Source organism: Lactuca serriola, chromosome 9, assembly GCF_051521515.1.
Source record: "Lactuca serriola cultivar US96UC23 chromosome 9, Lser_US96UC23_V15, whole genome shotgun sequence".
NCBI lineage: Eukaryota > Viridiplantae > Streptophyta > Magnoliopsida > Asterales > Asteraceae > Lactuca > Lactuca serriola.
The window spans coordinates 195,532,935-195,547,473 of NC_136416.1; positions in this window are offsets into that span (position 1 = coordinate 195,532,935).

Sequence of the window (14,539 nt, forward strand, 5' to 3'; positions counted from 1 at the left end):
CTGCTGAGCTCTGCTGATAAACCTCTGGCTGCTACTCGACAATCCCCTGAACCGCTGCTCCTCTAGCTCTCCGAGCTATCAATATACATATAACACTTAGTCTGACAGTCAACTAAGTCAACTCTGGTCAAAGTCAACCTTCCAGGTCAACCCTACTCACCGAGTCCTCCTAATGACTCGCCGAGTTCATAAACTCAGGGTCTTTCTATTCGCAACTCGACTCGCCGAGTCCAACTAGTTCCAAGTCCTGTCCTGTCCAACTCGCTGAGTCACCACCCGACTCACTGATTCGAGTCTCAACTCGAAGGGTTTGAGGTTTCGCGACCTGACTCGCCGAGTCCACTAATAGACTCGCCGAGTCCAAGGCAATCTTCAACCAACTCGTCGAGTTGTTCTTCCAACTCGCCGAGTTCATGCTTAACTTCATCCGACTCGACGAGCTGTTCATCCCACTCGTCGAGTTCCTCCTCATCTTCAAGATACTCGCCGAGTCCACTCGAAGGACTCGCCGAGTCTATTCAGTCCTTAATCCATGAAGTGGCTTTTCGAGCCAAGCAGGGCTTCTAACTCATAGATCCATACTTCTAACGCCTATCCCCCACGTAAAGTGGCAAACTTTACGTGTAGATCAAGAGATCTAGGCTTAAAACACATTCAAACTAGGGTTTATGGCAACATACTTCTTCAACATACCAAGGGCTGATACTTTAGGGGATTCTAGACCAAAACAAACATGGATCTGAGGTAGCAACCTCAGATCTGGACCTCTAACTCGAAATGGTTACTTATCATGCCAAAATGTCCACAACTCACACACGAGAATAGATCTAGGTGCAAAGGAATTCCAAGCAACAACTTATTACCTCCAATTGGTCCGAAATGTCTTCTCAATCCCGGATCTACAGTCCCTTCTTGCACCTCCAAAGCCTTTCTTCCTTTTCCAAGCTTTAGTGCACTCTTCAAGGCAAGATCTAGCTCAAAAACGGATATGGCGGCTAGGTTTTGGTGTTCTGGGGTAGAGAGGCAGTAAAGGAACCCTAGGAAGGAGAATGGGACGCTTAAATAGGCTCCAAGTCCCGGATTTAGGGTTTTCCTCGTTCAGACCCAACTCGTCGAGTCTCCTTGGCCGACTCGCCGAGTCGGTCGCTTACACTTCGACCCGGATCCCGCTCGGACTCACCGAGTCCCTCCATGGACTTGCCGAGTCTCCCCTAAAAATTGAGGTCTTCGTTCTTTTCTTGACTTTCCAAACTTTGGGGTGTTACATAATACCTAAAGTCTAAACGTCCAAATCACAGATCTAGCTCTTAGGAATGTCTCAACTGATAAAGTCGCAAACTTGATGCCTTTGCATGGCTCAAAGAAGCCCAAAACCAATTTATAACCTTCAAACTTCATATAATGAACATTAACTCATGCATGGATGAACCAAAGTTGTCAACATACAATTTTTATGCTCAAGGGAACTCAAAAACATCAATAAATGTTAACCCAAACTTCAGGAGTAGCTTTTACTCACATGAATCAAATCATGGGACCAAAATATGCCAAAAACCCTAAGTTAACTAGATCTAAGAAATGAATCATCCATGTTGAGACTTTATACATCCAGAAGGATGATCAAGATGAACAAGGTCTAGATCTACAAGCTTTCAACCAACCAATGCTTCTTTAAATAGCTCCTCCTTCTTCAAAATGTACCAAAAACACACCAAATCACTCAAAAGGCTCAATACTCTCTCAAAAGGGGATAGGGTTTCGAGGGGACTACTTTGGGACAATGGAGGCTGATGATAATAGAGGCCTTGAGGTCACAAGGTGTTTAAATAGGATCCAAACCCTAAAATTTAGGGGTTTTCACTCTGCATAAGTATGCTAAGCGTACTCGTATGTACGCCCGATGTGGTAGATGGAATCCACAATCACTTTTCATGAGCTACGCTCAGCATAACCCACCATTACACTTAGCGTAATGGCATCCCATGCACTAAACAATTACTTAAAAATAAGAGGATTTTCCCTGGGAACCATGCATTACAATTCTCCCCCAATTAAATTAGGTTTCGTCCTCGAATTCCGCCGACACAAATAACTTTGGGTGATGCTCCCTCAAGTCCTCATCAGGCTCGCACGTCCATTTTGCACCCTTTTGGTGCTACCATTGTGTATTGCCTGGTTCCTGGTATGTATTTAAACTTCTAAATTATTCATTTTTGTAGAGCAACTCGACGAGTTGGTAGCCCCAACTCATCGTGTTAAAATGTTATGGAACGCGTGTTTTAAGTGACCAACTCGACGAGTTAGGAGGCCTGAACTCGACGAGTTGCCTGGAAAAAAATGAAACTCTAAGTTCAGGGTTTTGCACCCTATTTAAACAACTTAAGCTCCATAAGTTGGCCTCATTTCCAGCCTCTACTGTCATAAAGCCTAACCCTAAAACCCTAAGGCATCTTTGAGTGCTTGTGAGCCATTTTTGAGTGTGGTGTGTGTGTTTGAAGCCATTGGAACAAAAGGGAGCTTGGAGATTCAAAAAGAAGCTGCTAGATCGAGAATCTTTGCTTCATTTTCGACATCTTTCTGGTAAAAAGTTCAAACTTGCTTTGTGGTTGCTTAGATCTCCATCTTAGTGTTCTTTTGCTTGTTTTTGTCCAAATGAAGTGGTTATTGGGAGTTGGACATCCCATATGGACAAAACCTTTCAGATCCAGGGTCTTAAGGAGCTTTCATGGCACAAAGGTGCAAACTTTATGACCCTAAGAGCTCAATGCACCTTTTAAGTCCTTGTTTTGGCCTCTTAAGCTTCTTTTGTCCATGCATGTGAGTAAAGTTGAAGATTTTACATGACCTTTTAGCCTTTGAGGTCCAAATATGTGTTCATGAGCTCTATCTTGAAGATATGGTGGTTTTTGGATTAAGACATATTCCTTTTAAGATTAGGGTTTGAGCTTAATGCCTTTAGGGTGGTTCTTCATGGGTAAAGTTGGAAACTTTACGCTTCTATACGCATTATCAGCCTAGATCTGGAAGATAGGGCTTCGGTTTGAAGAATAGTGGCTTAATGCATTAAGTGGGTTGGATGATCGAAGAACTCGACGAGTTCTTAAGGAAACTCGGCTAATTGAGTTGGGGTTGTCTCGATTCTGTTGAAAAAGGAGGAACCCGACGAGTTTAAGGGCAACTCAACGAGTTGGATCGAAATATCGCGAATCTATGCTCGATGTAAACTCGACGAGTTGTGGGATAACTCGATGAGTTGAGTAAACTCAGAGCATTGACTTTGACTTTGACTTTGGCCAAGTTTGACTATTTATGGGTTTTGAAGTATGGATCGGTATCTGTAACGACGTAAATTTTCAAAAAAAAAATTCTCCATTTAAAACACAATGTCACCATAATAAATCTCATTTTTTGTCAAAACGTCAAATCATTAATTCTCTTATTTAAAACTATATATAAAACTCCAGGATCCTCGAAACATAATTCTTTCTATGGTGTGTACAATCAAGCCGGTGCCGTCCCGTGAACCTGAGAAAACCTAAAACACATAACACATAACACGGTAAGCACGAAGCTTAGTGAGTTCCCCAAAATACCACACACAACACATTAGCCACTCGAGGCTATAACTCAATTAGACCCTTTGGTCGATGTGTCTCAGTGGGACCCTCCAGTCCCATAGCTCGTTGGACCCTCTGGCCTAGTCTAGCTCGTTGGACTCTCCGGTCCGGTCTGAAAAGCTTCGTGTGGCATAAATCACAAAGAAATAATGCACAACATAACACATAAAGAAGGATACATAATACTCAATGTAAGCACATAAGACCTTCCGGTTACACATAAGTACCACTAAAGGTAAAGTATAGTGAGAAGACTCACATCGGATAAAGTATGGTCCCTAACATGCTTCCGCTGCACATCGGCCTCTAACACTGTGCCAAACCCACAATAACCCTAATTAGGATCCAAGACTATACCCTTACTCATTACGTCTAAAGATAGTCCACCAACTCGGTCAACAATAACTCAAACTCCTTGGGCCCATCAAGGCCCAATACTAAATAGGTCCACTCAAATCTCAACCCTTAAACTTGAGTAAAAAGGCAAGCCCAACACAAGGGCCCACTAATGGCCCAATATTCCCAATTGGGCCCAACCCCAAATGGACTTAACCCAACAGTCCATAACTCTATACAAATTCTCAGGAGGGAGAAAAGACCATTTTGCCCCTCTAATTCCACATTTTCTTGAAGCCCTAAAAGCCAACGAAGAGGTTGATGCATGGCGCGTACGTTGGGCATACGTCTTACTACATTGGGCGTATGTCCAGCCACGCATGCAACAGGGGTGGCTCAGTGCTACGCTGCGCGTAACTGGGAGTACGCTCAGTGTACGTCCCAGTCTTGTTCATTCAACTCTATTGGTCTTAACTCATTAAGACAAAAGCTACCATCTCAGATCTCGGTCCAATAAAGTCTCTTATAGCATAAAGTTGGTGACTTTAAGCCCCCTCAAGGCTGAATAAGTCTAGGTCTCAATTAATCTCACTCATTCACCATAAAAATCCTAGTATCTCTTAAAGGGGAAGGTCTTGACAACCAAGACTCCATTTTTATGAACTCTAACGTCTGAATACATTAAGGAGGACAGGTACATGGTTATGGGGTGGACCAACCCATAAAACTTCAAGCCTTGGGGACATAAACCCTAAAATGGACCTTTAAATGAACTATGCAAAATAAGAGTAAAGTTTTGAGCTTGATACCTCTGAATGATGCTCCATCCTCAAGGAAACTCAGATCCATAAGCTTGAACATCCACTCTTTTTCTTTCAAAGTTATTTCTTCCCAAAAGAATCCCACAAGATTACTTCCTAAGCCTCCAAATGCACTCACAAGCTAATAAACGAGATTTAGGGTTTTGAGAGGAGGAAGGTGCTGGAAAATGGTGGTTGGATATGAAGGCATGATGTTCTTTAAATAAGGATACTCCAATAGTTAGGATTTTTCTTCCAAGACCTAGTACGCCCAGCATACTGGGTGGCCTTCGCGTCCCTCCTATGCATATGAGTACGCCCAGCGTACTCATAATTATGCCCCACGTACTCAAACTGCCACACTTTTCAAAATAAGGACTAAACTTGCCAAAACTTCAAACTGTCGCAGCTTCTTCATTACATGTCAGTTTACTACGAATTTTATACCCACAGAGAGGTGACGAGAAGCCCTATGCTCCTAGCAAATCGTCCTAGCTCCCAGGGATTCCTCATGACCGGGTTGTAGTCCACGAATCCCTAAATCATGGATGATCCAAAACAGAATGTTACAGGATCTGAGGAACTGTTTTGTTTAGGGATTGAGTAGAGCTGTTTTCGGGGCCAGGGATTTATCCAGTTATCTTTCAGCATTCGAGGTGAGTTTCCTTACCTGGTTTAGCGGGTCGAAGGGACCAAGGCCGGCCCATCTTTATATTATGTTATTAGTATGCTAGTTGTCTTCGTGATTGTTGCATGTGTTGTGTTTATATGTTTTTCCGAGTCAAGGCCCGATGTCGGGCGGGGCCCGATGGATATTTTATGCTATGTATCTCTTTGATTATTGCATGTGTATGTGTTTATTTTATATATGTTATTGTATGTTGGGCGGGGCCCGATGCCGGAGAAGGTCCGAAGCCTAGCGGGGACCCACTATTTGCTTATTGTTTGATTGGTATGTGGTATTTTAGGGGAACTCACTAAGCTTTGTTCTTATAGTTTTTAGTTTATGTTTCAGGCACTTCTAGTTCCAAAGGGAAAAGCTCGGGTTGACTGCATCGCACACACCATTGGGATTTTGTTATGACATTATACTCTGATTTATGACAATTGTTACACTGGTTTATTTCAAATGTTTGGATGATATGGAAAATTACTATTTTATATAATATTAAAACGAAAATTTTTGGGACCATATTTTTGGATGTTACACATTGCACATTCACTAGACCCACATCCTTGTTTCGCAAAGTCTTCGGATTATTATCTAGAAGCGTAATCGGTCTCTCTATGTAATTCAGGCGCTCATCGACCTGGATATCCTCTAAAGGAACCACTACGGAATCATCAACCAAGCACTTTTGCGGTTAAGAGACATGAAAAGTGTTGTGGATTTGAATGAGCTCCTTGGGTAGCTCCAAACGATACGCAACCTTGACCACCCAATCAATAACCCTGAAAGGACTGATATATCTGGGGCCCAGCTTGCCCCGCTTCTTGAACCGGACGAGACCTTTCCAAGGTGACACCTTTAAGAGTACCATATCCCTAACCAGGAACTCTAAGTTTGATCGACGTCTATAAACATAACTCCTCTGTTGGCTCTACATGGTCTGCAACCTCCTGCATACCTACTGGATCAACTCGATAGTTTAAAGTGACACCTCCGTGCTACCCATAACTCGCTGATCGACCTCACCTCAACAAATCGGGGTGCGACACTTCCTCCTGTAGAGTATCTCAAAAGGAGGTCGATCAATACTAGCATGATAGCTGTTGTTGTAAGAAAACTCATCCAATGGGAGATACGATCCCAACTACCGCCAAAATCCAATACAGATGCTTGTAACATATCTTCCAAGGTTTGGATAATCCGCTCACTTTGATCACCGGTCTATGGATGAAAAGTCGTGCTGAAGTGTAGAAGAGTACTTAACTCCTCATGGAACCTCTTCCAAAACTTGGAAGTGAACCACATATCTCAATCTAAAACCATCGAAACTGGAACCCCATGTCGTGCCACAACCTCCCGGATATATACATCCTCTAACTTCTCTATGGAAATGCTCTCCTGAATAGGAATCAAATGCATACTCTTGGTCAATCGATCCACGATAACCCAAATCGAATCCACCCTTGCGCAGTCCGTGGTAGCTTCGTGATAAAAACCATCGTAATCTTTTCTCATTTCCATACCGGAACACCCAACAACACCATTTTTCCGTGAGGTCGCTGATGCTTGGTCTTGACTTTCTTGCAGGTCAAGCACCTATCCACATACCAAGACACATCCCGCTTTATGTAGGGCCACCAATTATTAATCCATATCCCGCTTCCTGACCCACTATACACTCACTCTTCCGGTGCTCCTCTTTCATAGCCTCTAACCGAGCCTCTCGAATCTGCTCAAAAAGTGGGGCAATCACCGTCATCTTCAAATAAACATCCTTGATGGAAGTACTAGCCGCTTTACAGCTAAGAGTATCGACTACCACGTTGGCCTTCCTCGGGTGATAAAGGATCTCACAATTATAATCTTTCACCACATCAAGCCACCTGTGTTGCCTCATGTTCAGATTTAGATGATCCATCAAATACCTTAAACTCTTGTGGTCCATGTAAATGATACAACGAACCCCATACAAGTAATTGCGCCAAATCTTGAGGGCAAAAACTAACGTCTCCAGCTCCAAATCATGAGTGGGATAATTCGCCTCATGAGGCTTCAACTGCCTCGAAGCATAGGCCATCACAATGCATCTTTGTTTAAATAAGATCCAAACCCTAATATTTAGGTTTTTGTACTATGTATGATTACGCTAAGTGTACTCATACGTACGCCCAACGTACTAGATGGAATCCGCGATCACTTTTAATGAGCTACGCTCAGCGTAACCCACCATTACGTTTAGCGTAATGTCTTCCCATGCACTAAATAATTATTTAAAAAAGAAGATTTTACCAGGGAATTGGGCGTTACAGCCAATGTTTGTATGCTTGCATGTATTGTGATGTTTATGGTATCTTGGGGAACTCACTAAGCTTTGACTTATATTTGTGGCTTAAATGTTTCAGGTACTTCAGGTGATCGTGGGAATGCAAAGGTGTGACTGTACACACTCATTAATAGCTTTTGCATTTTGTGATTCTGCCTTTATCTATCATACTTTGATTTTTTAATTTTATCGTTTGGAACAGATGATTTCATTGCTATTGGTTTATAAAAATATCATTTTATCTTATTTAAAAATTGAAAATTTTATTGTAAATTTGGGAGAACGTGAAGGGTGATAACAAGGAGAACGTGAAGATAATAGTGGGAGGAATAGGTTTTTCATTTATTTTTTTTATATAAAAACTACAATTATTAGGTAAATAATTTTGAAAGTTCCCATGATCGGTAAATATTTTCAGAAATACACATTTTGGTGAAAAACTCAAACCACATGACTGTTTTTTGAAGTTTTGTCTTATTCTTATGTAATCAATAAATTTGTTAATATAATCACAAGAACTACCACCCATATATTTACCATATGTAAAATCATACACAAATAACTAATCTTTATATGAGATGTCATAACTCAAATTTTGTGATTCAATAACATATCACAAAGGGTTAATGGCCTAAGATAGTAACTAACTTTGGTTTTTGTGTATATTTAGGTAACGATGTTTTTCCGTACACGTTTGACCAATAAAATTGTTCAACCTATTATAAATAGGGTAATATTATTGGAAATTACCGGTGTACGAAAAAAACATGGTTATCTAAATTTGGACAAAAACCAAAGTTCGTTACCTGTTTTGGTAATAAGGGTTTTTTTATGCTAAGTGCAAGTAGTCATAAGACCCACTAAGACCCACTGATGTGATATAGAATCAGCCCATCGGGTCTTGATGTTGGATCTAGATAGTATGATTGATGTGAGATTGAGTATTTGATATTCCTTTCTTGAGAGCACAACTTTTGATTTTAGATTTCAGCTTTCACTTTTGATTCTAATCTTCCCCTCCCACTTTCTCCTTTGATGGCCACCACCATCGCCTATGGTATCATCGTTTTTGCGATGAAGCAACAAGATTGGTTTGAGTTTCTTCATAGTTGAAGAACAAAATGAAACCCCATGGACTAGTATTTATAGGTTCTTCACGATTTTGTTGCGATTTTTAGGTTTCTTCTACCTTAATGATTTGATTTTTCCAAGTTTATAGGTTATCGAAGGTTCATGATTTTGTTATTTTCCATATGTGTATGTGTGTGTGTATATATATATATATATATATATATATATATGTGTGTGTGTGTGTGTGTGTGGTGTGTATGTGTTGCTTTTGAGTGTTCATCGTAAAAGGAGAGAGAGAGAGAGAGAGAGAGAGAGATAGAGCTTCAAGTGACTTCGACTAAGTTGGTAATCCTTTACTTGAACCTAGATGTGTTTGTTCTTCAAATGTTTGCTTGACTTGAACACACATATAAACAATATACAAAGCAACGACGATGATATTGCTTGACTTGACATCATATGTGTTTCTCCTTTAAATGTTGGGATGAAAGAGAAAGAGAAAGGTAGAGATGGGTTGAGGTGTGTGAGGGTGGGTGGAATGGGTTGTGGGTCCATTAGCATTTTAAAGTTAATAAATATTATAAAATATTAAAGTAAACGTAAAAAACTAAATTATAAGGGTAAAAGAGTCTTTTTAATTTTGACATAGACGATTCCATGATGAAACAAGTTGAAAAAAAAAAAGACTGCTTCTATAAAATTTCAAACGTTTGGATAACCATAACCACTATATTCGGTCCGGTTCTCAGTTTTCCGTTTCCCACACCGATTCTCAGTTTTTAGGATCTTGTTCTCGGTCCGGTTCAGTCTAGAAACTGAACACATCCTAAATAACATTTTTCCTTATAGAACCGAATCAAATTAAGAACCATGATATTCGGTTTGTTCCCGGTTATCCATTTCCGACTAAATAGGTTCCATATTCTTGACTAAGGTCATTCTACTTTGGACCTCAATCAAAAAGAATGACAAACACACAAGACTATTTTGCAATTTTGTGTTGTTCTTATTTTCTTAAATGAATCACAAGAATCACCACCCATATGGTCACCATGTGTAAAATCGCACACAAATAACTAATATTTGTATGAGATGTATATGAGATGTGACAACTCAAATGTTGTGATTCAATAACGGGTGTTGTTAAACACATCCAAAAAAGGGGCCAAAACCACCTGACTAATTAAAGTCAAAACCACTATCGTATTTTTGAAACCCCAATTGACAAGACTTTATGGCTTTTATATATACTACCTCCGTCCCATATTTATTGTCCACTTTTGACTTTTGAAGTCTTTATTCTTCAACTTTGACCTTAAATACTTTTGTCCTTGATATATAAAACTTAATGAAAAAATTATGAATGAATTGTATTTTAAATATTTTTTCATTGCTATAAGTTTCAATGAGTAATACATAACACAAATAACAATATTTAAGGTCAAAGTTGATGAATAAAGACTTCAAAAGTCAAAAGTGGACAATTATTATGGGACGGAGGGAGTATTTTATATTTTTTAATTTACTTCACAAGGGGATTACCGCATTTTTGGTGTAACACTTTTACCCCCATATAGTTTAAATATATTTTCAATTTATATCCTTCTATATTTTAAAAAAATCACTTTTAATCCTAATTAATATATTATTAATATATTGATGTTTTAACTTTTTCATATAGGTATACACACAAATGTAAATATTTTTGGTTTATATTCTTCTCCATTTTAAAAGATAATAACTCTCCCACCTTTCCATTTCGTATTAGGCAAAACTAGTAACTATATTTAAATTTATGGTCCTTTAACTTATCTTACATTTACAATAAATACCCTATCTTTATTTTAGTGTTGTCTAAACGAATACCACTAGGATCAAATCAAAATAATATAGCTATATTTACATTTATAGTCCTTTAACTTACCCAACATTTACAATAAATACCCTATCTTTATTTTAGTGTTGTCTAAACGAATACCACTACGATTAAATTAAAATAATATAACTCTATTTACATTTATAATCCTTTAACTTACCCTACATCTATAATAAATACTATATCTTTATTTTAGTGTTGTCTAGACGAATACCACTACGATCAAATCAAAATAATATAGCTATATTTACATTTATGGTCCTTTAACTTACCCTACATTTACAATAAATACCCTATCTTTATTTTAGTGTTGTCTAGACGAATACCACTACGATCAAATCAAAATAATATACCGATATTTACATTTATAATCCTTTAACTTACCCTACATTTACAATAAATACCCTATCTTTATTTTAGTGTTGTGTAGACGAATACCACTACAATCAAATCAAAATAATATAGCTATATTTACATTTATGGTCCTTTAACTTACCCTACATTTACAATAAATACCCTATCTTTTATTTTAGTTTGTCTAGATGAATACCACTACGGTCAAATCAAAATAATATAACTATATTTACATTTATAATCCTTTAACTTACCCTACATTTACAATAAATATCCTATCTTTATTTTAGTGTTGTCTAGACGAATACCACTACGATCAAATCAAAATAATATACCTATATTTACATTTATAATCCTTTAACTTACCCTACATTTACAATAAATATTCTATCTTTATTTTAGTGTTGCCTAGACGAATACCACTACGATCAAATCAAAATCATATAGCTATATTTACATTTATGGTCCTTTAACTTACCCTATAATTTATATACTACTCCTTTTCATGCCTAAAGTTTTACTATAAATGAATGTGTCCCAAACTTCATTTTCATTGTACGATAGTTTGAAAAACGATAGGCTAAGTAAAAGAAAATGAGTTGACCAGAATATTTGCCATCGTTTGATGAGTTAAATTACGAGGTATGTTTGTTTATTATTATTCATATATTTATGTTTTTATATATCACATATTTATAGTTGTATGTATTGATTAGGCTAATGATATTTACACAAACAATGCATCTCAAGATGACCAGAATGAAAATACTTACTTAGTGACACATCAAAATTTGAAACTAGCATGGTATAAACTTTTAGATTTATTAATATTGTTATTAATCAACAAGTTTACTTGTATCTAATCAAAAATTATTTTTTAGGTATTTAAATTCTCGTCAGCAACTAATAGACTGGGTGCAAAATACCGGGCGTAGACTTGGTTACGTTATTGTAATAAAAAGATCCACTGCTAACTTAAATATTTTTTTCAATTTGATTGCAGTGGTACATACAAAAGTAAAAAAACATCCACAAAAAATACCAGTACCAAAAAAATTAATTGTCCATTTGCACTAAAAGGCAAATTTTCATCAAAAGATAATTGTTGGTCATTAAAAGTCATATGTGAAATACATAATCATGAGCCCGCCTTATATTTAGAAGGTCACCTATATCCAAGGCGTCTTTCTGAAGATGAAACCCGATTAGTGGAAGATTTGATAAGAAAAAATGTGAAACCAAAAGATATATTATCTACATTAAAGAAGGAAAATGTAGAAAATTTATCCATTCTTCCAACTATATATAATGCACGCCAACAATTCAGGATGAAGGAGAATAGTGGAAAAACTCAAATGCAAGTTGTTTTGTCTTTTTTGGCTGAGAATGGCTATATCTACTACAGTCGTGCCGATAAGTCAATCAACGAGCTTCAAGATTTGTTTTTTGCTAACCAAAGATCGTTGGAGATGTGGCGTGCATTCCCACATGTCATGTTGATGGATGCGACATACAAAACAAACAGGTACGAGATTCCCCTCCTTGAAATAGTTGGTGTAACTCCAACTAATCAGACCTTTTGCATAGCATTTGTCTACATGCATAAGGAAACAGAATCCAACCACACTTGGACACTAGAGTGTTTAAAATCAACAATAGATAGTTGCATGTTTCCACGTGTAATTGTCACAGATAGAGACTTGGCTTGCATGAACGCATGCAATAATGTATTTCCAGAAGCTAAAGGATTACTTTGTAGATGGCATATCAATACAAGCATTAAGAGAAAATACAAAACGTTTTTAGTGCATCGTCGTTGTTGGACCTCCTTTTATAAAGGTTGGAAAAATTAGTTGAATCTGAAATTGAGGAAGCTTACAATTCCAATCTGTGACAACCCGATATTTCGAGATAATGAAATGTAACACCAGTCAAATATAGGTAAAAATTTAACTTTCCTAAAATCTTATTTGGGTTAAATAAAGTGGTAGGAATCGTATCAAGGTTTTCGTGCATATAAAGAACACTAAAATCCGAGTTATAACGAAGAAGTTATGACCAATCTAAGATTCGCAGCAAAAATCGGCAACACTGATAGACGTAAAACGCGAAGTTTCAATACAATAATTTTTAGCCTTAGGTATCTAAATGAAAGTTTTAGATATCCCAAAACCGTAAGCATACATAAAAAGAATGCCCAAATCTGACTTCATATGAGGAAGTTATGATTTTTCGAAGTTTCAGACATAGCAGTAGACAACTAAAAACTTGAAATCGAGATCGAGCGGCTTTTTGCCAACATGACCTAAATGAGAATCGAAGATCTCATCAATGGTATAACAATGGTAAAACGTCTGGCGAAAACAAACATCGGATGAAGGAGTTATGGAATTTTAACGGACTTTTCCTGCCCCGGCCTATTAAAAATATAATATTAAAAATAAAGTCAAAATTAGCCGACGGAGTCTAAGCAAAAGTTGTAGATCGTAGTATCACCTACGTGTGGACATAAAGAACGTCGAAAAAGGAGTTCGTATGAGGAAGATATGAATTTTTGAAGTTTATTAAATAATTAAAATATTTAATTTAATTATAAATACCGATATTATCCGTAGGAGGAGGAGTCACCGGTCTGATCCGGATTACGCCCAGCGTAATACCTTGGTACGCCTAGCGTAATCTGAGGATTCAGACCCTATATAAAGGGTGCGAGGGTTCCGGGGTTATTTGCTCATTTCTTCTCTTTCTCGTGCCGAAGCTCTGCGTTTAAACCCTCGGAGCCATCCCGAAGTCCCGGTTGTCATATCCAAGTTTGGAAAGAAGTTTTACGCTCCCGAGATTCCCGAGAATCCCGAGAAATCCGCTTTCTCGAGTAGAAGTTCTGCTCGGTTTTCGTCTCGCTTTCTTCAATCTATCATGTGAGTTCATACCCCTACAATTATATTTTTCAAATACTTTATAAATGCTTTTATACACTTTTAGGGGGGGGGGGAATACAAGTAAACATACGATTAACCTCGTACGAGAAACATCAATCTTTTGCTATACTTGCTGTTAATTAATCAATCATATGGGATTTATAACTAGTATACAAATAGATTTACTACACGTTTAGCAGTTTTACCAAACATATTACTTCAAATGACTTTCTTAAACGTTTTTACATGTTTAAAACTCTTTATCAAACTGTCTTACACACTGTAAATTCCTTTCAAACTCTGTTACAAAGGTGTTTTCAAACAAAAGTTTTCCTTATACTTAAACGGTCTTATTAAACAAAATGCTTTCAATCGTTTTATAAACTGACATCAAGTCATCGTTTCTTAGTATTAAACTTTTCAAAGGTTTTACAACACTTCTTTTACGCTTTTATATTGTCAAATGCTTGCCTACATATGTATAGTTATATAAATAATGTTTAAAGGAATTAGGACGGTTAGCTCGCTTTATTTCCTTTTCCTCGTTGGGATGTGGCCTTAGGGCATCGGTTGC